This window comes from Lagenorhynchus albirostris, chromosome 2 (genome assembly GCF_949774975.1).
Source record: "Lagenorhynchus albirostris chromosome 2, mLagAlb1.1, whole genome shotgun sequence".
Taxonomy (NCBI): Eukaryota; Metazoa; Chordata; class Mammalia; order Artiodactyla; family Delphinidae; genus Lagenorhynchus; species Lagenorhynchus albirostris.
In genome coordinates this window covers 182,096,891-182,120,645 of record NC_083096.1, presented here as the reverse complement: position 1 = coordinate 182,120,645, position 23,755 = coordinate 182,096,891, and the positions used below count along the sequence as shown (strand labels likewise).

The following is a 23,755-nucleotide window of genomic DNA, read 5'->3' as shown; positions in this document are numbered from 1 at the left end:
AGCCCCAAGCTTTCGAGGATGTGCCCCTCGGACGGATCCAGAGGCCCGGCGGCCGGCCGGTGCCCACCGGAGCCGCAGGCCCTGCAGTCCGAGGACCGGCCGAGGGGCACCCGGCCCGCTGTCACCCGCCCGAGGAGTCTCGGAAGGGAAAGAACCCGCACCCCGACCTTCGCGTCAGCAGCCCCGTGGGACCAATCAGAGCCCAAATCCAGGGGCTCCGCTCCGGGAGCGCCAGCCAATAGGCGCGGCGGCGGGCCCGTTCTGATTTGCATGGTCGGCGATCCCTCTGCCAATAGGAATGTGACTGGCGTGAAGATCAGCCAATGAGAAGCTGGAAGAGGCGTGGCCCCGGGCGTCCCACGAGGTGAAGATGCTGCGGGCGGAACCTGGTGGAGCTAGTGGGATTCGGGGGCGCTAAAGTCGCAGGGACAGGGCGGGAAGGAAGATCCGGAGCGGGGCAGAGGATCCGGAGCTGGAGCCCCCAGGTGAGTGCAGGGGGAGACCCCGGCTGTCCGCGCAGTACACGGCCGTGCGCCGGGAAAGCGGCGGCGGGTACCCGCGAGGCCCGCGCTGACTCTCCATCTCCTTTCCCCCAGCGCGTCCCCGCGCCCGCCTCCGTCCTCACCTCCTCTCCAGCCGGCTCGCCTCCTTCTCCATCATCGCCCTGCCCCCATCCTGTCCTCCCTTGCCTGCCCTATCTGCCAACCCGCCCGACCTTTTAGCTCCCATGCCCGACCCCTGCCCCAAACTTCATCCTTCCTCTCGTCCTGTCTCTGCCCCCTCCTTTTCCCGCAGCCTCGCCTCCCCTCCCCCATCCCCCTTTCAGCGCAGCCCCATCGGAGCGCTCCTGGACCGATCCCCCCCCATCTCTCTCCTTGTTGCTCCTGCCTTTCCTTCCAGGTCCCTGGCCCCATCTTCCCACCCATTCTGCTCCCAATCGCTACATCTCTCCCCGCGGGCGCCCTCTCTGCACCTTGCCTTGCTCCCCAGGACCTTGGCGTTCCCCTCCTGCACCAGTTCATCTGGCTGCCTACACACCCCACCCCACCCCGGTCCCTATACCCCTGCCCCCTCTTCAGCTTCTCTTCGCTCCCCACCTCCCCTACCTGCTGCTGCAGGACACAGGACGCAGAGACCCAGCTGCTGCACCGCTTCCTGCTGCAGTAGCAGTCCTGTACCTGCCCACCTTCCCACCCTCCCACCCAGGCAGCCTACCCTGGCTCTGCTCCTCCTGGCATTTGTCTGGGGGCTCCTTTAGGGTCTACGCTTTGTCTAGAGCGGCCTGGGGGGCTCCAGGTGAGAAGCGCCTTAGCACCCTTTCCTGCCTTCCCCCCTAGCCACCGGCTCCCTTCCCACCCCACCCCCACTTTCCTACTCAGCTTACTTTGTGATTCAGCATTTTTGGGGTTGGTAACTTTCTTTGCCTCCTGGCATGATAGGGACCTGGTTGTGGGGCCGTAGGCAGGGGGGTCTTGACCGTGCAGTTAGAGGGGCCACCTTAGAACAGTCCTGAGCTGCCTGGTGGGGACAGGGTTGGGGAATGGGAACTCACCAGTGGGGGGCTGCCCTTTCTTCTCTTTCACTTGTCTGCCCTGTGTTGAAATGCATCCAAGGGGAGATGACATAAGTAATAGCTCTTGGGGAAATGAGCTATTAGCATTTATGGAAATTAATACATCCACATCCGAGGAGAAAGAACACCAAGTTCAGGCCACAGCTGTCCCACTGCCTGTCCTTTCAGGATTTCTTCTTTCTCTGCAACTTCTCCTCCCCCTCACAAACGCCTTCCGCCTCCCAATGCCAAGAGCGGGCCCCTGCTCTGCACACAAAACCGCATTCAGGCCCCACGTTGCAGGGTTTGGGGACCTGAGTGTAGAGAGCGGCACCTGCCCTCCTGACTGTTACTTGGCGTTTGCATCTACCTGCAGACCCCAGGCTTGTGTGTGGTTCTTGGGGTCCTTCCCCTGTGCTATCACAACGGGGGCCCAGAGGGCATTGGCTCCCGGGGTCCTGTCCATCAGGAACACTCTCCATGCCCACCCCCGGCCTCCATGACATCGAGGGTGTTCAGGCTGCAGCACATTCCTACCTCGAAAGCAGCCTGCCGGAGGCTCCCCTGCAAAACCGAGGTCCCGTTCTTTGTGCCTCTTTGTGCTGTGCCAGTGGACAGCGTGGGGACTGAGCCAGGGCACAGGGGGAGGGAGGGTCACGAGCACGGCGAACCTGGGTCTCCTGCTCAAACCCTTTGGGTCTGGACGTGGCGCCTGGACGGGAATGAATGGGCGTGAAAGCAGTGGCACACGGGAGGTGTGGCAAGACGGACACTACTGCTCGTCTGGCGAGGGTCACAGGCCGAGGCTCTGGGGGATGGAGGGGTGAGCAAGCTCCGGGGTGGGGCGGATTGAGAAGCTTCACACCATGGGGCTGGCTTTCTTTCCTTTTTCAATGATCTTCTAAACCCCAAATGTTTCAGGAGGAAGTGAGTGGCACAAGTTTTGGTTTGACAGTTTCCGGTAAGGGAGGCAGCCTCCTCTAGACTTTCCTGTTTGTCGGTGATGGGCCCATGGCAACTGGGCAGCACGCATGTGGCAAAGGAAGGCCTCCTCCACTGCTGGAATCCAGGGGAACGAACGTGTGCGGTTTCCCAGGACTCTGGCTAGAAGGAGCGTGTATCTAGTCCTTGACCTTCACTTCTCCATGACCTTTGCTTCACCAAAGGTCCCAGAGCCAGAGCCATTTCCTGGAGTCCCTGAATGATAGGCAGAACAGTGACACTGCAGGCAGCATTCGGGGAGGACCGTCTCTGAAGGTGTCCAGGGCCAGAGACCCCTCCTCTCCCCTTTCTGCAGCCAGGGATCCTGCCTCATAGAGGCGAGCACGCTAGAGCTACAAGGGGTTGGGCATCTTCCCCTTTGGAGGACACAAGGGAAGCCTTGGCAAAGTCAGAGACTTCTCCAAGGTCACTCTGGTGAGCCGCGTCAGGCCCCGTACCTCCCACCAGTCTGAGCCAGGTCACTTCCTTGGTACTGCCCTTGGAGGAAACCAGCACCCCGGGAACATGCCAACCACCAGCTCTAGCCACCCTTCAGGACGCACTTGTGAGATGGTGCTGACACACGTGGAGGAAACAGCACCCCGGCTGCGTCTGAGTCACTGGGGCTGTCAGGGGTGGGAGATGCTACCAACCACAGAGAGTTCTCGGTGACAGCGTCCTGCCCGGCCTGGCAGTTCCTCAGAGCCAGGGCCCTGTGGTTCCAAAGATGTCATCAGAGAGATGGCAAGGGGCCGAGCCGCCGGGTGAGATGAAAGGGAAGAAGAGGGACTCTGTACCTCGACCTTGCTTCGCTGCGGGTCCTTGTAAATAACCCTGAACAGCCCTGCGAGGGAGGCTGCTTAGCCTGGATGGGAAACAGGCACAGAGCGGTGGTGAGAGGGACGCGGCCTCCTGGATTCTGTTCCCGCTGCACCAGGCCCCCTCCAGCCCATCAGCAAGTGCAGGAAATCCTTACGCCCCAGAGATGCGTCTCCCCCAAAGTGCAGGAGGGTCAGGTTCAATCCCAGCTCCCAAGGGACATGGAAGCTGCCTTTCTCATGATGGGAAGTCCAGCACGCTCAGCCCTCCACCCACAGCATGCCCCCCCTTTCTTTGGGGTGACTCGGAGGAAATGTGGTCCTTGGCTCAGCCAGTACAGAGGAGAAAAAGGGACAGGGCCTCCCCAGGAGAAAACACACAAGGGGCCAGGTGGGAACATCACCCGACAGGTCATCGGGACACTGGGTGGGGGCGGGGGGCGCTTCAAGCTTTCTATCCGGCCTGGGCTTGGCGAGAACATGAGTCTCCCTGTCCGAGTGGACTTGAGCAGATGCTGGGTCTTCTTACCCTTTGCCGCATCCCGCGGGGCTAAAACGGGGCTAGCCTTCCTCTCCCTCTACACTGAGGGATGCACTCTGGGCCCGGCCCCCCCAGCAGAAGTGTGCCCTGCACCCGCACGCTTTCTAACTCATAGCACAGAGGACAGGGTCTCAGGAGGTCACCCCCTACTCCACCAGGTGGCCAGGTGGTTAGCCCTGGAGGCCCGGTATCCACAGGCTTGTATGTGTGCCTCATCCTATTTCACCCACATCCCTGGCACCTGCCTGCCTCCCTTGAACTTCCTCGTTGCAGTCAGCCTCTCCTCCCTCTAGCTCCAGCACACAGGCTCTTGCAGAACTGACGGTCTTAATGCCACACAGGGTACAGATTAACTAGGACTGGGAAAGGGGGAAGAGCGGAGATGGGCTGGGGACGGCTCCCTCAGCCTCACACCTGTGCTGCAGACCCGGCAGGGAGCTTTTCCCCACCAGGATCCTGAGCCCTCTTCGGGGGTTTTCCCCGCCTAACGTGATCTTGATCTTGAGCTCCAGCTGCTGAGAGGCTGAGAGCCGCCATCCAACTCAACGGTTGAAAGCCAAGTGTATGCTTCTCCTGCTCAGATCCCTGCACTGGCTTCAAAACAAACCGGCAAACCGTTCGTCGTCGTGCTAGTTTCCCCACTAAGCGAGCGACTTCTTGGGTCCCATAGACACTGGGTCTTATCCGCAGGGCCCTCTGTCTGGGGTCTTGGCCCGTGGACCCCAGTGGAGAACTAGCTCTCTGAATGTCCGGTTCTTACTCTCCCAGCCACTTGGCCCTGTACTTGTGTCTCCCTTTTACGGGATTGGTGAAATGAGGCAAGTAGAGGCATATGGACAGTCCCTGGCACGGGGCGGGCACTCCGTCAGCTTCCCAGCCTCTGTGTCCAGTCATAGACTGAGCGCAAACCTTCACTCTACCTGGAGCCCAGGGGTCCCCTTCTGAGTCATTTCATGAGCCCACGTGGGGCTCCTCAGAGGGGCTGGGTGCTCCTGGGGAACAGCCTGGGAGAACCCAGCTGGCGGCTTTCGTGGAGGAAGGGGGTTGGGGGGAGCCTGTTGCTGTCTCTGCAGATCATGGCCTCCCAGCGAGTGGAGGGACACGGCTAGCCCTGTCCTCCCAACCCCAGGCCTCCTGGAGGGCCGGGTGCGCAAGCCTGCGGGGCATCCATCTGCCCGCCTACCCCCCTGTACCGTAGCCCGTGGGGGCTGCAGAGCCCCACCCCAGGCACGCCCACCCTCTGCAGCACAGCATGTTTTCATTTTCCATCCTTCAGCAGCTTTACGATCTCTCAGAGTGAACTGCAACCTGATGTCCACAAGCTGTCAAATACAGCCCAGGGCAGAAGGAGCTAGAAATCTGCCCGGGAGCCTTGCCTTCCCGAGTGCTCTGCGGTGGCAGGGTCTCTCTGGAAACAGTGCCCTTCCTGCCCCGTCTGGATGGAGGAGACTCAGAAATAACTAGCACAAGGAAATTCTAAAGAATCCACACATTAAAAAGTAAATTAGAATTTAAGCATTGTTTCAAACCTATAAATACCGCCGACTGGGAAAGCCCTCTGCAGCAGACATTTGAAAGGCCAAGGGTGAGCAAGACCCGCCTAACCCAACCACAGACCAGGAACCATCAGAGAAGCCTCTGCTGATAGAAGAGAGATGGGGTGCAGGCGGGCTTGATATCTGACCCAGACCCTGAAAGAAGACAGGGTTGTGAGAGCAAAACTGGCAAAGGACTGCCTGGAGAGAGCCCTGCACAGGCCAGGCCCCGGAGGGAGGACCAGGGGTTTGGACAGTGGCCGAGGCCCGGGGGGAGCGCAGGTGGGACATGAATATGGGAGTCGTTGAGGGGGAGCAGGAACTGAGATCTGGGAGACCAGCCGTCAGACCCCTGGGGGTTTTGGAGCCAGCAGTGACATGTCCACACTGGGATGAAGGAGGCAGATGTGTCTGCAGTGTGGGGTGAGGACCATGTGTGATGGCAGGGGAGATCGCATGTCATCCTAAGGAGAGACTGTTATCTGTGTTGTGTGCTGCTGTAGGCCCAGCGTTGCGCACAGAGTGGGACCCCGTAAGTGTGTCTCGAGCAGATGAGTAGAATGAGTAGGCAGGAGAGCGTCGCAGCAAAGCTGCCGTGGAGCCGGGTGGCAGTGAGATGCGGGCAGTAAGGGGAGCCCCAGGTCCCCTTTTCATCGCTGGGTCTGCTCGGGCTACATCCTGCTGACCCTGCCTCGTTGGGTCCAAGGTCTTTGCCTCGGCCAGTCTTGGCTGTGGGCATCGAGAGGGACAGCCGTGGGTTCAAACGGGGTTCAAGCCAGAGGTGATTGCCAGCCCCCCACCAGTCACAGCCTTGGCAGTGGACAAGGTCACCCAGGAGGTGGGGCCAAGAGTAAAGGGGGCAGAAGACGGAGCCCAGGGAGTGGCCGTGAGTGCAGGATTTGAGAGGGAAGGTGAAGGTCAAGACAGGAGGAAACGCTGGGTTATCCTGGAGCCCCGTCAGAGAGGGAGACAGAAGGGGGGGCAGGTGTCCGCTGCATCAGGGGGCCACGCTGCTAGGGCCACAGTCTCTGCCAAGAGGGGAGGCAACAGCTGCCCCCCCATAACAGGTGCACATGCCACGTCTTTGCCCTGTTCTGTGTCCACTCCTTCAATTCAAGGAGCTGCCGTTGCCCGCATTTTACTGGTGCAGAAACGGTCACTGAAAGCCGAGGTGCCTATCCTCAGGCCACAGGGCGCTATCGAGGAGTCAGGATCTGAACCCCGGCTGTCGGGTGCCAGTGCCTGCCCCCTGACCTTTGCACTCTGCTGCCTAAATGGCTCTTGAGAAATGTGACAGTGAAAGAAGGAAGGGAGGCGAGAGGGGGCGTGCTCCCGGGGTTAGCAGGTGGGTGGGAAGAAAAGTCACTTTTCTGGTTGCCCGGGTCCATCGGCCGCCTCCTCCGTCTCCATGGTGCATGATTCTGTGTCCTGCCCTTATGGGAACATTTCTGGGGTCACTTGTGAACTGCGGGGCTCATCCTTGCAGCTTCATGGGCGGCTCTGCATATGATGCAGCTGCAGAGGATAAGAATGCGGAGACTGCAGTGGCCCCAGTGGTGCCAGGCAGTCCTGAGCCCCGGGGCACACATCGGAGTCACGGGGGGCAGTGCCTGTGGGTCCTGGTGCAGCTCAGCAGCCACTGGCCCAGGGCTCCAAGTGCACACTTTGAGAAACACTCCCCAGTCTGTGATAAACTTTCCCATTTCCACTTCGTAAAGCAGCGCCCAAGGAAACACGCCTCGATCGTTGGAAGCTCTGATGAGCAAGCCTTCCTGGGGCTTCTTCAACACTGTGGAACGTAGGAAGCCCTTGTGCTACTGGGCGACCTGCTACGCTTTTGCCAGCTTCGGATCCCGAATCGAGCTTCAATCCTGCCGGGGGTGGGGAGATGCTGGTGTTAGTGGTGCCCCGGTGCTCCTGGAATGAGGTTTGGTCAGGATGCTGACTCTCTGAGCACCTCTGAGCACCCGTGTGATGGAAGTGGGCATCCCTCCCGGGAGCCAGCCTGTCACTTGGGACTGAACCTGTGGCATCTCCCCTCCCCCTCTCGTGAGCCCCCACCTCTGCTCAGCGGCTCCCTCACCCTCCTGGGGAGCGTTGCCTTTGCCTCTCACTGAGGAGAAGGTTTTTTGTCACCCAGCTTAGGCTGCCCGGAGCCATCACTGCCCCTTTGCTCTTGCCAAGATCATGGGATGCCCGGAATAGGGATTGCAAATCCCAACAAAACATGGCTCCCTTTCTGTAGGGGCGCAGGCGCTGGGGACGCCTCCCTGCTTATACCTGCCCACGTCCTGCCCGGGACACATCAGAGGCTCCAGGGATGCTACTGGGGAGGCTGCCATACTCCCTCCTCATCCCGAAGGATGGGTTTGGGAAAGGCCTCTGACGGCTCGTGGGACAGCTCCTATGGGTAAATGTGGACCCACGTCCTAAATAAAGAGCCTGTTCAGATGAGACTCATCGGCCGCCCTGGGCCTGATGTCGCAACTCGAAGGACGGTGGTTGATCGTAGGAGCGACCCTGCTCCTGCTCTGGCTTTGTGCAGGTGTGGCCATGCTGCACGTCACCCCTTCCTTCACTGACCCGAGAAGCAGGGGGGTAGACGAGGCCACTGCCCTCAGGGCCCACAGTCGGTGGGGGAGGAGACACGGGCTCCAGCCCACGGAGGTGCCACTCGGGCGACAACGGAATTGTCTGCAGGCCCAGCAGGCAGGACGGGGCAGTGTGCATCCCACATGGCCGGGAAGGGAGGAAGCGGGGCTGGAGCCGGTGTGGCTCTGTGTTGGGTGACAGAGGCAGAAGGGACAGGGCGGTCTTCTGGGCAGGAAGAGCCGTGCCAGAGGTGAGAGATGGCCTGGGGTATGGGGGCCTCGGGAGAGGGGCGCCGGGCTAAGTGAGGAGAGATCTCAGGGGCTGCTCATCTTTAGAAGAAAGATGTATCCTGACCAGGACACAGGAGGGTGTAAACGGGGAGGCATCCCCTGCTGCTGGGAGTCAGAGCACCTGTGTCCATGCAGAAAGGGGACGATGTTGTGTTGGAATTTGCAATCCCTATTCCAGGCATCCCGCGTCCTTGGCAGGAGCAAAGGGACAGATGAGGCTCCTCTGTGGGGCTAAGCTGGGTCACGCATCCAGAACGGGGGAAAGGAAGCTGCCCGGGTCCCTCAAGGCCCCCAGCCCTGTCCCGTGCCCGTGGTTCCCTCGGGAGCCCTGAGCTGCTCCAGCTACCATGATTACCACAGCTCCCCCCAAAACACACACGGAGCCTGTGTGCCCAGCTGGGCCCTCACTCTCTGCCTCACCCAGGGCTGGAAGGTTCTGACAAAGCCCACTGGGGTACCACTGGGAGGGATGCGGAGGACAGGGTTTCTCCCCACCCTCCCCCGGCCTGGTAACCATGGTAACCATGGGGAACTGCTGGAGGCTCCCAGCCACCTGCTGGGAGGCCCTGGTGGGGACCCATGGTACAGCCACGTGGGCCCCTGGGTAGCAGCCTTTGCTAACAGCAGGCAAGGCGGCAGCGGGTGCAGCCCCAAACAGTCACCCAAAGCTCTGAAAACAAAAAGGGCCCCAGTTCAGGGGGAGAGGGCACAGCTCAGGGGACCCTTCCCCAATCCCTTGAGGGGACGAGAGGACACTTGCTCCCAGGTTCAGGCAGAACCCCTGGTCTCTATAGCAGCCCCCAAGCCAGCGGGCATTTGAAGTACTACGGGGCTTTATTTCGTTTATTACTGTGGGGCTGGGGCCCCTGGGCTCCTCCAGCCAGCAGTCCTCAGGAAAGTCCCTTCAGGCTTCTTACTCTTTGACGCATGTGGTGCAGCCTGTGTGTCTTGAGGAGAGGGAAACTGGGGCTCGGGGGGGAATCATACTTGCTGGCAGCTTGGGGCCACCATGCAGCTCTCTGACTGCCAGCCTGTGTTCACCCCCCGAGCAGCCCTCACCAACATCCTGTAGGTCTCTCTGAGCGACGCTCCAGGATGGTCTTTGCTGCTGACATCCGGTCCCTCCTAGAGCGTGTGCCCCATAAGGACGGGGTGCGTCTGTCCCGTCACCTCTGTACCCCCAGCTCAGCCCTTGGGCAGGCGCATGGCAGAAGCAGCCTCTCAGCAACGATCAGAAACGATGGACTCTCCCAGAAGGTAGAACAGGGTAGGAAACAGCTCGTGTAAGGCCCACCCACCCCCGCAAGCTGGGGCCGCCCTCTGCGGAGCTGGGAACGGATGGGGCACCCTGGCCTACAGGCTAGTGGCTGCCCCCTGACTCGGGATGATCAGAGAAGGGAAACCCCTGGGCAAGAACCAAACCTTGTGCCAAATCCTCCCTGGGGCCTCCTCCGTACATCAGACCATTTTCGGGGTGCTCCTGCATCCCCCAGCCCAGGCCTCCCCACTTCCTAAGCCAGACGGCCCATGCCTGGTCCTCGGGAGGGATGCTCATTTCCCTGTACATGTGGGTGAATACTGCTGGTGCAGAGGCAGGACCACTAGGCCTGTCACCCTCCCTTGAGGCCCGAGGAACACTAGCCTGACCCAGGCTGATTTCCCCAACTTCCAAGAGCCCACGGTCCTTTGAGCCAGCGCTTCGCAAGCGTCGGACGGCTGCCCTTGCCCCCCATCCCCTCACAGCATTGATGTCAAGGGCTCGGAGCTGCGAAGAGGTGATGTTACCGTCCTGGCAATCCTCCGCTCATCCTTTCTGTGTGAGCCTTCACTCCAGGAATGAAGTCCTAGCACCGGCCCTGGTGCTGCCTGCAGGCAGGACAGGTCTCCCGCCTCCCCTTCGGTCCACTCGTCCACCCCAGGAACCTTCAGAGGCCCTGCTTGGAGGAGCTGCCTGGTGAGCTTTGGATCCTTGAGCTGAAGCCGTGGAACCAAGCCTGGGCTCCCTGGAAGCAGGCAGTGGCCGTCCCCACCGTGGGCTCCCTTATTCCATCTCCCCCAGGCTGGCCACCCCACTGACAGATTCTCCGCAAAGTATCTTATCCCCAGGGCACAATCCTGCCACACTCCGAACAACAGGCAATGCCCCAGGGAGGGCAGAGCAGCCGTGGCCTCTGTGGCCTGGCACCCAGCCAAAGATGGCAGTCAGCGAGGATGCACCCCTCACCCCTTGCTGAGGGCAAGACACAGCCCGGTTCTCAGAGCCTGTGTGCTGAGGCAGCTCCGGTGCGGGGGCGGGCATCGTAGGCTGGCGGCCACAGGCTCCCAGCCACCTGGCATCTGGACAGATGGGCTGTGTCCTGCAGCCCGGCAGCCTCCCCGAACAGACTGCATGCTCAGTGCCCAGCAGCCACGTTCATGTGTTTATAGCAGAGCCACTTAATTATGCGAAGTTAATTCCTTCTAACTGCAGAAGCCGTCCCAGGGCATCCAGATTGAGTGGTCCCAAGCGGCAGGCAGAGAAGGCCATGGTCCCGTGAGCAGGTTTCCATGGGAGCAGGGGACCTCCAGGAAGGAGGCTGGACGGCTGAAAGCCTTTGCCCCACAGCAGGAAGGAGGCAGGCAGTTCACATGATGCTGGTGGTGGTGGTGGTGGTGATGGTGATGGTGATGGTGGTGATGATGAGGGCAACGATCATGCTGGTCATGGCAACAGTGATGACGTTGATGGCGGGTATGAGCAGGGGTAGGATAACTGCTGTCCTATCATTATTTGTATCAGCAGCCGCCATTGGTCTGGGATCTGCTGTCAGGCTCTTGCTGAAACCTTCCAAGCATTTACTCTTAACCCTCCAGCCACCCCAGGAGTAGGTGCTTCGTGGGTGAGAACAGCTTCCATGCTTGACCTCAGGTCACACAGCCAGCAGAGGACCCTGGGCCCCATGTCGCCTTGTTAAGGGGATGGATGCTCCCACTTGGCCTCGCCCCTGGGCTGGGGTCGCCAGGATTCCTGGTAAGAGGAAACCGCATAAAGGTCCGGCCCAGCCCTCAGCTCAGTGCTGGCAGAGCCCCGCTGGATCCTTTCTTTCCCTGCCTCATTTACGCAGACCCTCCCACCAGAAGGGGGTCGCTGAGTCTGAGGCAGGAAGAGTGCGGTTGGGAGGCGGGACCCCTCCCCACTCTCCTGTATGCTTTCCCCTCCCGCCTGCAGAATCGTGGGACTCCCCTCTTCCCCGACTCACATCACTGCCGGAGACTTTCCCAAACAGGGAGACATCACTGCCAGTGACCGAGTTATAGCCTATTGTTTTCCCCGAAATTCACTGAAACATGATCTCCTTAGGGATTTAGCATCTTTTCACTCTTCCCAATAATGCTGTCTTGAACATGGGTGTGCATCTAAGTTTATTTCCTCTCTTGGACGGTTAGGTTACATTATATAAGTAGGATTTCTGGATCCCAAGCTATGGATCTATTGCCCAATTACTTTCCCAAAAGATTGTGCCACGCATCCGCGAAGCAGCAACGTCTCACTGGAGTAGCTTCTTTGCAACCTCACCTGCAATGAGTATTTTCATGTAAAAACGCATTTTTTTTCCTGTTAATTATATGATTGCAAAGGCACAGTGCCTGATGGCTTTCTTTTGCATCTCTTTTAATTCAGCAGAGCCTTTAATGGATGAGGTGGAATAAAGCTGGCTTTCCAATCGCTAGTGTAGTGCTGCATGGGCAAGATATTAATCTTTCATGCCTCTGTCGTGTGGTACCAGCAGCGTGATCCGCTTTGAAATCATTTGTTATTTATTCTTACAGTCCCCTGGGGAGCGGGGAGGGCCCCAGGAGCCTGTTCACAAATGCTAATGCAACGAGGGCTGCAGAAATTTCCCTGCAAACTGCCACTCCCCTCAAGGTGTGGAACTGAACCAGGGCTGGGGACACAGGCCCCCCCCCAGCAAAGGGGGACACATCACCCCAGTCTTTGCCTCCATCACGATGCCTCCTTCCCTGCATCTGTGTCTTTTCCTCTTTTAGGGAAACCTGTCATTGGATGTAGGGTCCACCCCGATCCAGGATGACCTGACCTTAATTACATCTGCAAAGACCCTTTTGCCTCGTAAGGTCCTGTTCACTAATACCAGGGACCGGGACTCTGACATATGTTTGGGTGCGGGGGGCACAATTTGAGCCACCACAGCAGGTTTCCGCCATTGATTCCCCACCACCACCCCCAGGGTCCCCTCCAGAAGCTCCTATGGCTTTCTTTCTGGTCTGCTGATTCTTCCCCCTTGGCAGGAACTGCATGTTGGGTGTTACTGGCTAAGGGGTAAGAGTGGGAGTATGGGGTGTGGGCCTGGGGTCGAGCTGGGTCGAGTCGGACCCCCTCTCTGGAAAGCCAGCAGTTACACCCGGAGCCGGGGCCCGCAGTGAGGAGTGGGGTCCAGTATGGGGTCACCCCGGCCATACCTGCCAGCGTACTTAGAGGGCAGAGCCCCCTTCCTGGCCTCAGAGTGGTGGGCCCAGCAGCCTGGGGAGGCTTCATGGAGCTCACCTGTGGGTGACAAGGTGAGCAGGTGAGACAGCGCGGCGTGTCCCATCGAGGGCAGATGGGAGGTGCTCAGATAGGACCCCGTTTTCAGGATGCCAGCCTGTGCCTCCCCCGGGGAGGGACGGGTTTGTGCTACAGCCTTTAGGTCTGTCGCTCAACTTCTTCTAAGGGTCACCGCTGAAATGCCCGTAAAGCCCAGGGGTCCCGCACCACCGTGCACGCGATCACGCGGAGTTTGGGGGATCAGCTGCGGACAGTCAGCCTTGTGCTGTGCCAGGCGCTGTGCCGTCTACAGGGGAGGGGCCTGGCTGGACACGGTGACCAGAGGCCCCTGCACGGGGCTGGCCAGAAGTAGGTGGCCCCCGTGCCCATGGCCCACCACCAGCCCCCCAGTGTTACTGCAGAAACTCGTAGCAGCGGGCAAGATGGGAACACCCACGGCTCCCCAGGTCCTCCCTGCCCGGCACCCTGCTTGGAGGGCCCCTCGGGGTGTGGGCTGTCCAAGGCTCCAGAGAGGAAGAGACCCCACCAGCCCTGGGGGAGGGCCGAGTGTCCAGGGACTGCTTGGTGGCACAAGAGGGCGCCAACGTGTCCACTTGGACTAGAGAGACGGACTCTGAGGCTGCCTGTCTGGGGGACACCAGGGTGCCGGCCTCTCCCTCCTGCTCCCAGCCTAGGGGGTAAGCGGTTAAAACCCACCCCCCTGCCCGGGCCAAAGGAAGCAGCTTGGAGCTGCTCCCTCCATGTGCCATCTGCCGAGAGCTGGGCCGTCTCTGCTCCCTCCTGTGTCAGCTGCCGAGTCAGGCTTTGAATCGTCACGGGGTCACAGCCCTAATCCCTGGCAAGGGGTGCTTCTTCCTCCCCGCCCCCGCCCCCCAAACTCTGTGTTTTCTTCCCGCTGTGGCTCAGTTCAAAAGACCTCGGTCCGGCTCTGATGGGAGATGCGGCATTTCTCTGTCCCTCTTACTGCGGATGCCCCCCGAGGAGTGGGGAAAACCAGGACCACTTAAGGGGGAGGGGAAGCGCGTGCTCGGACCTCCCCCTCCCCTCCCCCTCCCGCAGTCCCTCGGCTCATTGGTTATCACGCTCAGAGGCGGATGCAGAGGTTCTGTCTCTGACGCCCCAGCCAGGTACTCGCGGCACTGCAGCCGCGGCCGAGGGGCTGGAGATGCCGCAGGCATGCTGACCGCAGGGTGTCCCGGACTCAGTGCCGCCCGTGGGTGCAGCCTGGAGTCCTCTGGGATTGCACGACCGCCCCCCAGGGAGCTGGTGAGTGTGGGGGGCCGGGAGCCGCTGCCTCACCCGGACCCCCTCACCGGCGCCAGTGGGGAGGGAATCCTGGAGGTGGGCCATTAAGACCTGCAGCTTGTCTTCTATTTGGCGTGAAGGACAGGGCTTGGGTTTCGTAAGGGAAAGGCCCTCACGGGCAGTCAGCCGAGTCCCGATCCTGCAGCAGGAAGCCCCCCTTGTCCCCCTGACACTGGTCAGCACTGGGGACAGGTCGCTCTGGTTCCGCTGTTCTTTATCTTTAAGAACCTCTCCCCTCTGAGGGACAAGGTCCAGATACCAGAACAGGCGAGAAACGCCCTCGGTGTGAAAAGAGAGCTGGGGCTGTGGAGTGTGGACGACACAGCTCTGTCCCACGGCACACCCCCAGCCAGTTCTCACGCTGTGTGTGGCCCCCTGACCCTCAGCCTCCACAGAGGGGCTGGTGCACGTGGGGCATTCAGGCCTGGGGCGCTGGGTGAGGAGATGCCTGTTGCCCTGATGGGGGCCCGGCTCCTCCCAGGGTGACAGCCCCGCCCATGGCTCTGGGAGCATCCACTGAGGCAGGAAGTGGGCACAGCCAGGCCCCAGAGGGAGGAAAAGCACCCCTGGGTACGCTTCATCCCGGGGGAGGGAGGGGCGGGCACAGCCCCTCAGCCTACCCCAAAGGTGTGGGACACACTCTCTGAGTCGTGTCTGAGATGTGCTCTGGCTGGACGTTTGGGTCGCCCAGATGGCTCTCAAGTCCTTCTAGCCACCAGCCCCCGTACCCGGGGGGGATCCTGGGTCCTTCATCTTCACCCGCTCTGTGGAGCATCTGCTTTTCGGAGCAGCGGGAGGCTCCCCGGGGCTGGCCTGCAACCACCTGGCACGCGGGCCGTGAGCTTGCAAGTCCTCCCACACACGGGAAGCTCCGGCCACCCTTCTGGCCTGACCTGGGGCGGAGCTTCTGGCCTGAGGGAGGAGAGGCCTTCCCCAGCATCTCCTGGGGAACACGAGCGGCCGCAGACCTCGGGCTGCTTGGCCGATGGGTAGAGTGGGCCTGTGTGTGCGTGCCTGTATGCACACCTGTGGGCTGTGTGCGCGTGCGTGCATACACACACCCTTTCCGAGGCACGTCCGCCCACCCAGACCCTCATCAGAGCTGCTCTCCGGGGCTGGCCTGGAACGCTACATCCTGCCAGGGTTCTGGTCTCTCCCTAGATTCTCTTGATAAACTTCCTGTAATTGGAGGAACTCTGACATGCTTTCACAAGAGGGGAGGAAAATTAGTTTTAAAGAAAAGAACTGCATGACCACCTGGAACTCACGTTTGCCCTGTGGTTCTGCAGTGGAGTCTACATGCCTTCTCCTGGGATTTCTGGGCATGAGACTCTGAGGCTGTGGGTTTCAGGAAGCACTCCCCCTCCTGCACTCAGATGCCTCTGTCTCTCTATCTCTGTCTGTCTGTCTCTCTGTCTTTGGCAAGTATTTCCACACTCCAGCCCTTGGCCTTTCATCTGATGCTCTGAGTCATATGTGCACACAGCCAGACCTGTTTCAGAGTTTGCATTTCTCTTTCAGCTGGTTAAACTTTTTTCTTAAATAAGCTTATTTTGAAATGAAACTTGCCATTCCTGCAAGTAAGGGAAAACCAGCATTACTTGTCATAATTCAAAGATAACTGGAAAAATAAGTAGATAAATATTAGATTCGAGAACTATCTCAGGTGTGACCAGGACACACAGACTTTGAAAATCCCTGTCTTGGGGATTCCAGAATGAGCCACCGGCTTGTTTTCCGGGAATTGGAGGGTGTTTTGCCTGCCCCTCCCCCTCCGATCATCCCCATTCTGCCTGTTCACAGGTGGAATGCCTGGTCCAGGGTTATTCACGTTCTGAGGGCAAATTGACGAGTCCTTCCTCGTCCCTGCTCCGGTGAATAAAAGAGGTAGAAAAGCCGGGGTGGGGTGGGGGACATCAGCCCCATGGGTCCCCCAGTTGGATTTAGGCAAGAGGGGGAGGTTTTATTGGGGATGAGGGTGCCCAGAGGCTGGGCTGGCATTCGAGTGTCAAAGATTTAAACCAGAAAGCGGCAGGGAGCATTCTTCTCCAGAAATCATCATGGGAGCCTGGGACAAAATGGCATGAGGGGGCGTTAAGAGTGTTGGCTTTGGAGTCGAGTAGACCTGCCGCAGCTCTTTGCTTCTTAGGGCTTTAGCGGAGTAGTTCAGAAGATTCGCACGGTAGAGGTGTCAGTCATGGAACGTGCCGACACCCTCCCCGCTATTGCCGCCCCGGGGGTAACCACTGCAAATAGTGTGGGGTGACCCGTGCAGGACGGGGAAACAACCACTGCATTGGACCCTGAGGTTGGTGACGTCCCCAGCGGATGGGGAGACACGGCACCCGCCCCAGGGTGGGGCACAGAAGGAGCAAGGGCAGGGGCTGCCACAGGTACGGGAGCATGAGGGAACGAGACAGACAGGCGTGCCCAAGGCCAGGTGTGTGGGAAGAGAGGCAGGCAGGCGTGTGGGAAGCAGCCTGCAAAAGTAGTCAGGCCTGGCTGGGAATGGTTCTGCAGACCAAGCCCAGGTACTGGGCCTGAGGCTGAAGGCCCTGGGCAGCCAGTGAAGGCGTGGCCTGATGGATCTGCGGTGGAGAAAGAGGAATGGGACTCTGGGGACAGGTGGTCGACCCGAGGCTGGCAGTGGAGATGGGCAGGAGAGGGAGTGTTCCAGGGGCAGCTATGTGGATGCGGCCAACAGAGTCTGAACCTGGGGCTCAGGCCGGGGGTGCTGAAGGTGCAGCCGTGGGGCTCGTGGGCATGGAGGTGAGAACTGAAGCTCAGAGGGTCGTTCGGGGGGGAAGACTCCAAAGCAGCAGTGCTTGGGGGAAGAAGAGCCAGCCTGGGGTGAAGGTGGAGGGCATGATAGAAGTGGAGGTTGTGGAGGTGCTAGAGGTGGTAGAAGTGATGGAGGTGAAGGTCATGGAGGTGAAGGTCATGGAGGTGAAGGTCATGGAGATGGTAAAGGTGGTGTGTGAGTGCATGTGCATGTTCACACATGCATGTACACGTGCTCTATGCCCGCGCACACATGCCCTTGAGATGCCTGGCTCTGTCCTTGTGTTATGAACCAGGGATCATCCTGGTTGGGGACTCCAGACCTGGTAGAGCCTGTCAGTCCAGTGATAGCCTGAGATCCTGACCTGGGCCTCTGCGAACTGCACCCTCCCACCGTGAAACCCCGTGGAGGAGGTGCTGAGCTGCAGGAAGAAGGAGCACGCGAGCCATGCAGAGCAGGTGTGACTTGCCTGCGTGCGTTCAGCAATCGCCCCGTCCCGGCACGAGGGATTCCGCAGGGAATGAGACCAACCCAGTGGCTGCCCTCTGAGCTCACCATCTGGTCAGGGGGACAGCCGGGTGGAGTCACCACAGGTTGGGGTACAAGCTCTGCAGGAAATGCACGTGCTGCTCTGATGGACAGGACATTGGAGAGGGCTTTCCAGAACGACCTCTCTGGAGAAGTGACATCTGAGCAGGGACACAAAGGAAGAGCGTCCCGGGCAGAGGGACGGCACCTGCAAAGGCTCTGTGGCAGGAGAGAGGGGAGGAGCCCGGAGGAAGACCCCAGCCCCCCACATGGGTGTCCCACAGGCCCCTCGGACCGGACGCAGCGCCACCAGGCTCCAGGCTCCCCCAACCTGCTGCACCCACCACTTCCCCCATGTCAGGAGCTGGGGGGGTCACCCTGCTCCCCTGTCTTCCCCCAGCACCCCACATCCACCCGCCAGCCGGCCTTTGGTCTCCACCTCCCGGCTCCAGCAGCTGCCAGCCCACCCTGGCCCAGGCCTCCCCGGCTCGCACCTGCATCGTTGCTGGTCTCTTAAGGAGACGCCCCCCTGCCTTTGCCCACCCCCCATCCCAGCCACTCTCACCCTGGAGAGCACGGTTGTCTCACCCCTGTTGGGAGGAGGCCTTTGGTTGTTCCCTCTCTGCCCGTGGCAGCGCAGGGCTGTGGTTCAGAGGAGGGACTCTCAGGGCTGCGCGGGGGCATGGCCAGGCCAACGGAACCGCTCTGAGCCTCCGTTTCCCCAGCCATCACCAGTGGTTGGTAATAAGCAGTACCAACTTCACAGGGTGTGGGATGAAGGCTAAGTGAGTGAGTGCACGTGAAAGCCTTTATCCCAGCACATCACACCTCTGCACTCAGTCACCAGCAGCTTGGACTGGTCCCCACCCAGGGATGAGGCCAGAGATGCTGCTCAGGTGGGTGTCTGGTGCCTCATCCCTCCCTGCCACTCAGAGGGCACTCAGATGTCCTGGACCCCCAGCCACTGAAAGCCCAGTGTCATTGCAGGACCCTGAAGGCCCAGTGTCTCCCCAGGACTGATGGGTCACCGTGTCCAGGAGGGTGAGGCAAGGCTGTGGGCCGCAGCCTGAGGCCAGGCGGCCCACCTTGGACGGCGCTTTCCAGGTGCTGCGCTGAGGCCCCACGAGCTGGGTTTAAAAATACTGTGCTTATTTCATCTCAGTGCAGGAGCAAGAAAGAGAACATACAGTCTGTATGAGCAACTCGTATCAAAAATAAATGAGACAGAAAGAGTAACCAAAAATAGTATGGCGTCAGAGGCGGCAGGCAGCCTGCGACCGTGGCCAGCTGTCCCCAGCGAGCGGCTGGGAGGGCGGCTTTACATGTTTACTAGGAGCAGATTAATCAGGCCTGCGGTCCGATGATAAATCAGAATGACTAGCAGGTGAATGAGGATTCAGGGCACATGGGACCTCTGTGCCTTCTCCCTCCCAGCACCCCCGCTGAGCAACGGGGTCAGGGGCTCAGCCAGCAGGCAGCATGGGAGTCATCTTGGACCTGAGGGGGTCCCCTTCCTGACGGGAGTGTCCCCACAAAAGGACAGAGCAGAGCTGTGAGTGCTGTGGACACTCTGTCTTAATTTCAGTGGATGTCACCTTTTTTTAATGTCAGAGATCAAAGTTCTGCAAACTATGGCCTGAGGGCCACATCCAGCCCACGACCTGTTTTGCTCAACAGAGTTTTACTGGAACACAGCCACACCCTTTCATTCACAAATTGTCTGTGGCTGTTTTCACGTGGCAGAGACTCCCAAAGCCCACACATCCACCCCCGGCCCCTGGCTGCACCCACCAGAGGTTTGCGGTCCCCACCAGAGATACCTTTCGTCAGGTGCTCCAGCATCCTAGGGAGGTACCCTATCCATCAAAAGACATCTACCAGTGATGGGGGGTTTGTCTGGTGGTGGTTTGGTCTGCTGGTGTTGATCGGGGCTTTAGAGATTTTTTAAAATAATAATAAGATTCCACAGTAACTAGCATTCTCTTGTGCAGGCAACATCTTTGGGGCAGGCACGTTTGAGTCACGTGATTAACCTCAGACCCCCCCCGCAGGTTAACAGCCGCGGGAAACCCCCGGGCCCCACCTGCGGGCCACCCTCCCTGCTCTGTTCCCCAGACATCTGAGGGGGAAGAGCAGGTGGGACCCCACTGGGCAGGGTTAGAGAAGCACCTCTTGGGGGTCCCCTTTCCTGCCAGGTCCTCAGGGCCACTCGGCTTCCATGCGTCACTGTGGAGCCCTTTGAAACCTCCACACTGCTGGGAGAGAGAGGGTCCTTGGGACGGACCATGGAGGCACGTTGTGGATTTGATTAGGCTTTTGCACGTGGCCTGTCTGGGACACTTGGAAAATTTGCATAACATGTCACCCGGGAGGTGTCCCCCAGGGAAAAAGAAAAAGGAGCTTTTCAACCATGAAGGTTTGCATTTCTACGAAGGCTCCGGGAGACCCCTCACCCATGACGTGACCAGGGTGGGCACTGCAGGACTCGGAGCTGAGCGCCCACCAATGGTGAATCCCCCCGGAATGTGACGTGTGGCCCGTCCAGGCACCAGCGTTGACAAACACACCTCCTGCGTTTGCCTCCCCCCCTCCCCAAGCGAGGTTTTGAACGGGGCTGCAAAATGTTACAGATCACGCCGCCTTTGAAATGGGTCTGCTTCTGGCTATCAGTTATTAGACTGGATTACTGTCCAGTCCCCGGAGAGGAGGTTGTGATCTCATACGCTGAAAACTCTCAACGGAATCCCAGGGTTGGCTTGAAAGTCACCAAACCACGCAAGCTACACCTGAATGCAGGAGACGGACAGGATGACAGTGACCAAGAGTGCGCATGGGGCCCAGGCAGAGTGCTCCGTGCAGTGCCCTGACTTAACTGAGGCACCACTCGAAGAGAGGCAACGGCCGACACTTGGGCCCAGGAAACAGGTGTGGGCTCTCGGGGGCAGAGGCGGGGTCCAGCAGCAGACGTCTGTTGCTCCAGAGACTGTGTACCTGAAGCCCCTGTTGCTCCAGGACGGGGGTGTAGCCTTCTAGAGGCCGCGGTAACTCCTAGAACCGGGATCCGCAAACCTTTTCTACAGAGGGTCAGAGAATAATTGTTTTAGCCTTTCAGGCAGTGCAGCCTCTATCCCAACTCCTCAGTGCTGCCACGTGGCGTGAAAGCAGTCGTGGCCGATACATGAATGAGTGTTCTGGCCCGAATGTTTGTGTCCCCCAAATTCATATGTTGAAGCCCTAACTCCCAGTGGGATGCCGTTTGCCCTTGGGAGGTGATTGGGTTTAGATGAGGTCCTGAGGGTGGGGTCCCAGGATGGGTTGGTGCCTTCATAAGAAGAGGAAGAGACCAGAGCAAGCGCGTTCTCTGCCTGTGAGGACACGGGGAGAAGGTGGCCGTCCTCAAGCCAGGAAGAAGTGCTCACAGACACTGATCTGCCAGCACCTGGATCTCGGACTTCCACCCTCTAGAACTTTGAGAAAAATGTCTGTTATTGAAGTCCTCCCCCACCCCATCTGTGGCGTTTTGTTATGGAGGCCCAACAGTACATGAGCATGGCTCTGTACCAGTGAAGCAGTATTGATGACACTGAAATTTGAATTTTTTATAATTTTTACGTCCCATGAAATATTCTTCTTTTGTTTTTCTTCCAACCACTTAAAAAATGTGAAAACCATCCTTAGTTCCCAGGCCGGGGAACAGAGGTGGGCCCTGTGGGTAGAAGTTACAAGGATGCTGATTTAAAATCAACATGAAAGGGCTTCCCTGGTGGCGCAGTGGTTGAGAGTCCGCCTGCCGATGCAGTGGACGCGGGTTCGTGCCCCGCTCCAGGAGGATCCCACATGCCCACATGGGATCCCTCATCCCACATGGGCGGCTGGGCCCGTGAGCCATGGCCACTGAGCCTGCGCGTCCGGAGCCTGTGCTCCGCAACGGGAGAGGCCACGACAGTGAGAGGCCCGCGTACCGCAAAAAAAAAAAAAAAAAAAAAAAAAAATCAACATGATAAAGGACATGTTTCATCACTTCGGTCATCCCCAGAGGCCTCACTTGCTTAGAGTTCCCTATGGGGGTTTTGCAGAGGGAGCTGTGTGTCTCTGGAGCCCTGGACCCCGCTCTCTGCTCCGCACACTGGGAGTGTCTAGGATGCACGAACCCAGTCCTCTGCCTACACTCCAGGGACAGGTCCCGGCCCAAAGCAATGTGAGTTACCTTGAGGCAGATCTGTTCAGAACTTCCTCCGTAAGTTGTGGAAACAGCTAGAATCCCTATGAGGTCCGCACTTACCAGGAGGTAACTTTAAGTGGCCTCAAGACCAGCCTGGCACGCGATCGTGTTCTGTGGTCGCGCTGGAGGGACAGTACAAGACTACTTGCTGCGGGTCACCCCACACAGGCCTCTGAGGTACCACCTCCTGCCCCCGATCCAGCCTGAGAGACCTCCACCCGCACCACTCCTTCTGCTGAAAATGGAGACAGACTTCTCCATGAAGAACATTCCAGAAGATTCTGTCCCTTTCCACGAGGAAAGCAAAATTCTCTGGATGCCCCTCCCCCCACCCCAGGACCCTGCTGATAGACCGTGTCCCAGGCCACACTAGCTGGAAGATGATTCAGGAGGTGGGGCATGTGGGCGGCAGTTGGGCCACTCAGCAGCTCTGTCTGTCATGTTTATTGATCCAGCTTAAATCTATGGCTCAGATGCGTCCACGCAGAAGAGAAGCTGCCCCTGGTCCAAATGGAGTATCCCTAACTTCACAGCCCAGCATTTAGTGGTTGCCTGCCCTCCCAGTCCAAAGGAACTTCTTGAAAAAGCGTTGGCAGATACTTGAAGAAATACGATTTACTCTTAGGGGCCAGGAATGAAGTGGCGATTTGAGACCTGACTCACGGTGACCAACAGTGCCAAGCGGCTCGCGAAGTTACAGGCGTTAGTTTGAAATGTCCAACTTCTACCTGCTGCCTGGAGGTGTGTAAGAGCAGTGAGTTAAGTGTGCCTTGTGGACCCACAGGGTCTCCTCCGTGCTGGTGGGCAGCAGAGGGTACCTGTCCAGAGTCAGGCCCAAGGGGGCTCCAGGGCAGGTGGAGGAAAGAGTCCCAATCTGGAGCCAGACGTACCTGGTTCCCGTTCCAGCTCTGCCACTGATGGGCCTGTGGCCTTGGGTAGCATTTAGTATTCACGGGCCTTGATTGCCGTGTATAAAAATGCCCTCGTCTAAGAAGGTTAAAGACAGCAAGGGCTGTGTGCGGGGGGGTCAGCCGTGGGGACTCTCCTCCCGACCCCCCCCCCACAGGGCCTCTCTTTTTCCCGTTGTCCCTTTGCTCTCCGGCCCCCTCCTGCTCACCCCCCGACAGCTGCTGTCTTCAATCACTTATGAGATGCACCAGAGCACCCCAAACTGTTTACTTCTCCCTTCTCTCTCCTCTTTCTTTTCCCCACCGCCCCATCTGTGTCTTAACCCCGCCGGGGGCCCACGGCGGCTACTCCCACTGCAGCCTCAGAGCCCCGTGCCCACCCCACTCCCTGGAACCGTGGGTAAGACCTCCTCCCCAGGGAGGAGGGAGTCCCCCCTCACCCGTCCTCCCAGGCCCCCCCCCCCACCGTGTCGTCTGCTTGCACCTGCTATGTCCTGGCGCGGTGGCGGGACTGGGAATGGGACCTGAGTGAGGGACACAGCCCTGCCCCGGGCTCACCGTCCAGTTGGGGGCATCCTAGCAGTGCCCACCTCAGAGCACAGCTCTGGAATCGGCCCAGCCCTGGGTTCAAATCCTAGCCATAGGCCTGACCTCTGACTCTCAGGGTCATCATCGATGGAGTGGGGGGAGCAGCAGTAACCCCCCCAGGACTGGGGGGACAATCAAATGAGGAGACGTGGGTAAAAGGTGCGTAGCCCAGCCCGGGCACAGAGCCGGCGCCGATAAGCAGGAACTGTAACATCCCCAGAACTAGCTGGTGGCTGTGTGTCTGTCCCCTCCCCCTCCCCCAGAAAGGGCTCCCCCCACCCTGCCTGCCCAGGGCAGCTGCTGCACTGTCAGGAAGGCCGGGGTGTCTGGGGCCCTCCTCGGGGCACGCCTGCGACTAGAGGCCACACCCTGTCTCGCCGGGGCCCTGGCTAGCTGAGCGTCCCCCACGTTGTCGCTCGCTGCCACCGGCTTCCTGGTCGGCCCCGTGGTCCTGCGGTGTTCACCTTCCACCTCGTACACACCAGGATGGTCTTGTCTCTGGCTGTTCTGACCCAGGAGCAGGTACCCAGGGCGTTTCGGGGACCCTGCTTCCCAGGATGGGTTTTG

The 23,755-nt window shown here is 59.4% G+C and overlaps 1 protein-coding gene across 2 annotated transcripts in view; it reads left to right on the top strand.

Annotated features, from left to right (window-relative positions):
* The first annotated feature begins 363 nt into the window (after window positions 1-363).
* Window positions 364-23,755, top strand: part of KCNAB2 (potassium voltage-gated channel subfamily A regulatory beta subunit 2) — a 96,843-nt gene continuing 73,451 nt past the window's right edge. The window contains exon 1 of one of the 2 annotated variants that reach the window (XM_060141620.1): window positions 364-485. The gene's annotated coding sequence lies outside the window, so the exon portion shown is untranslated. Of the gene's footprint in view, window positions 486-23,574; window positions 23,711-23,755 lie in introns of those variants that run through there. The other variant, XM_060141621.1, reaches the window with a different exon arrangement.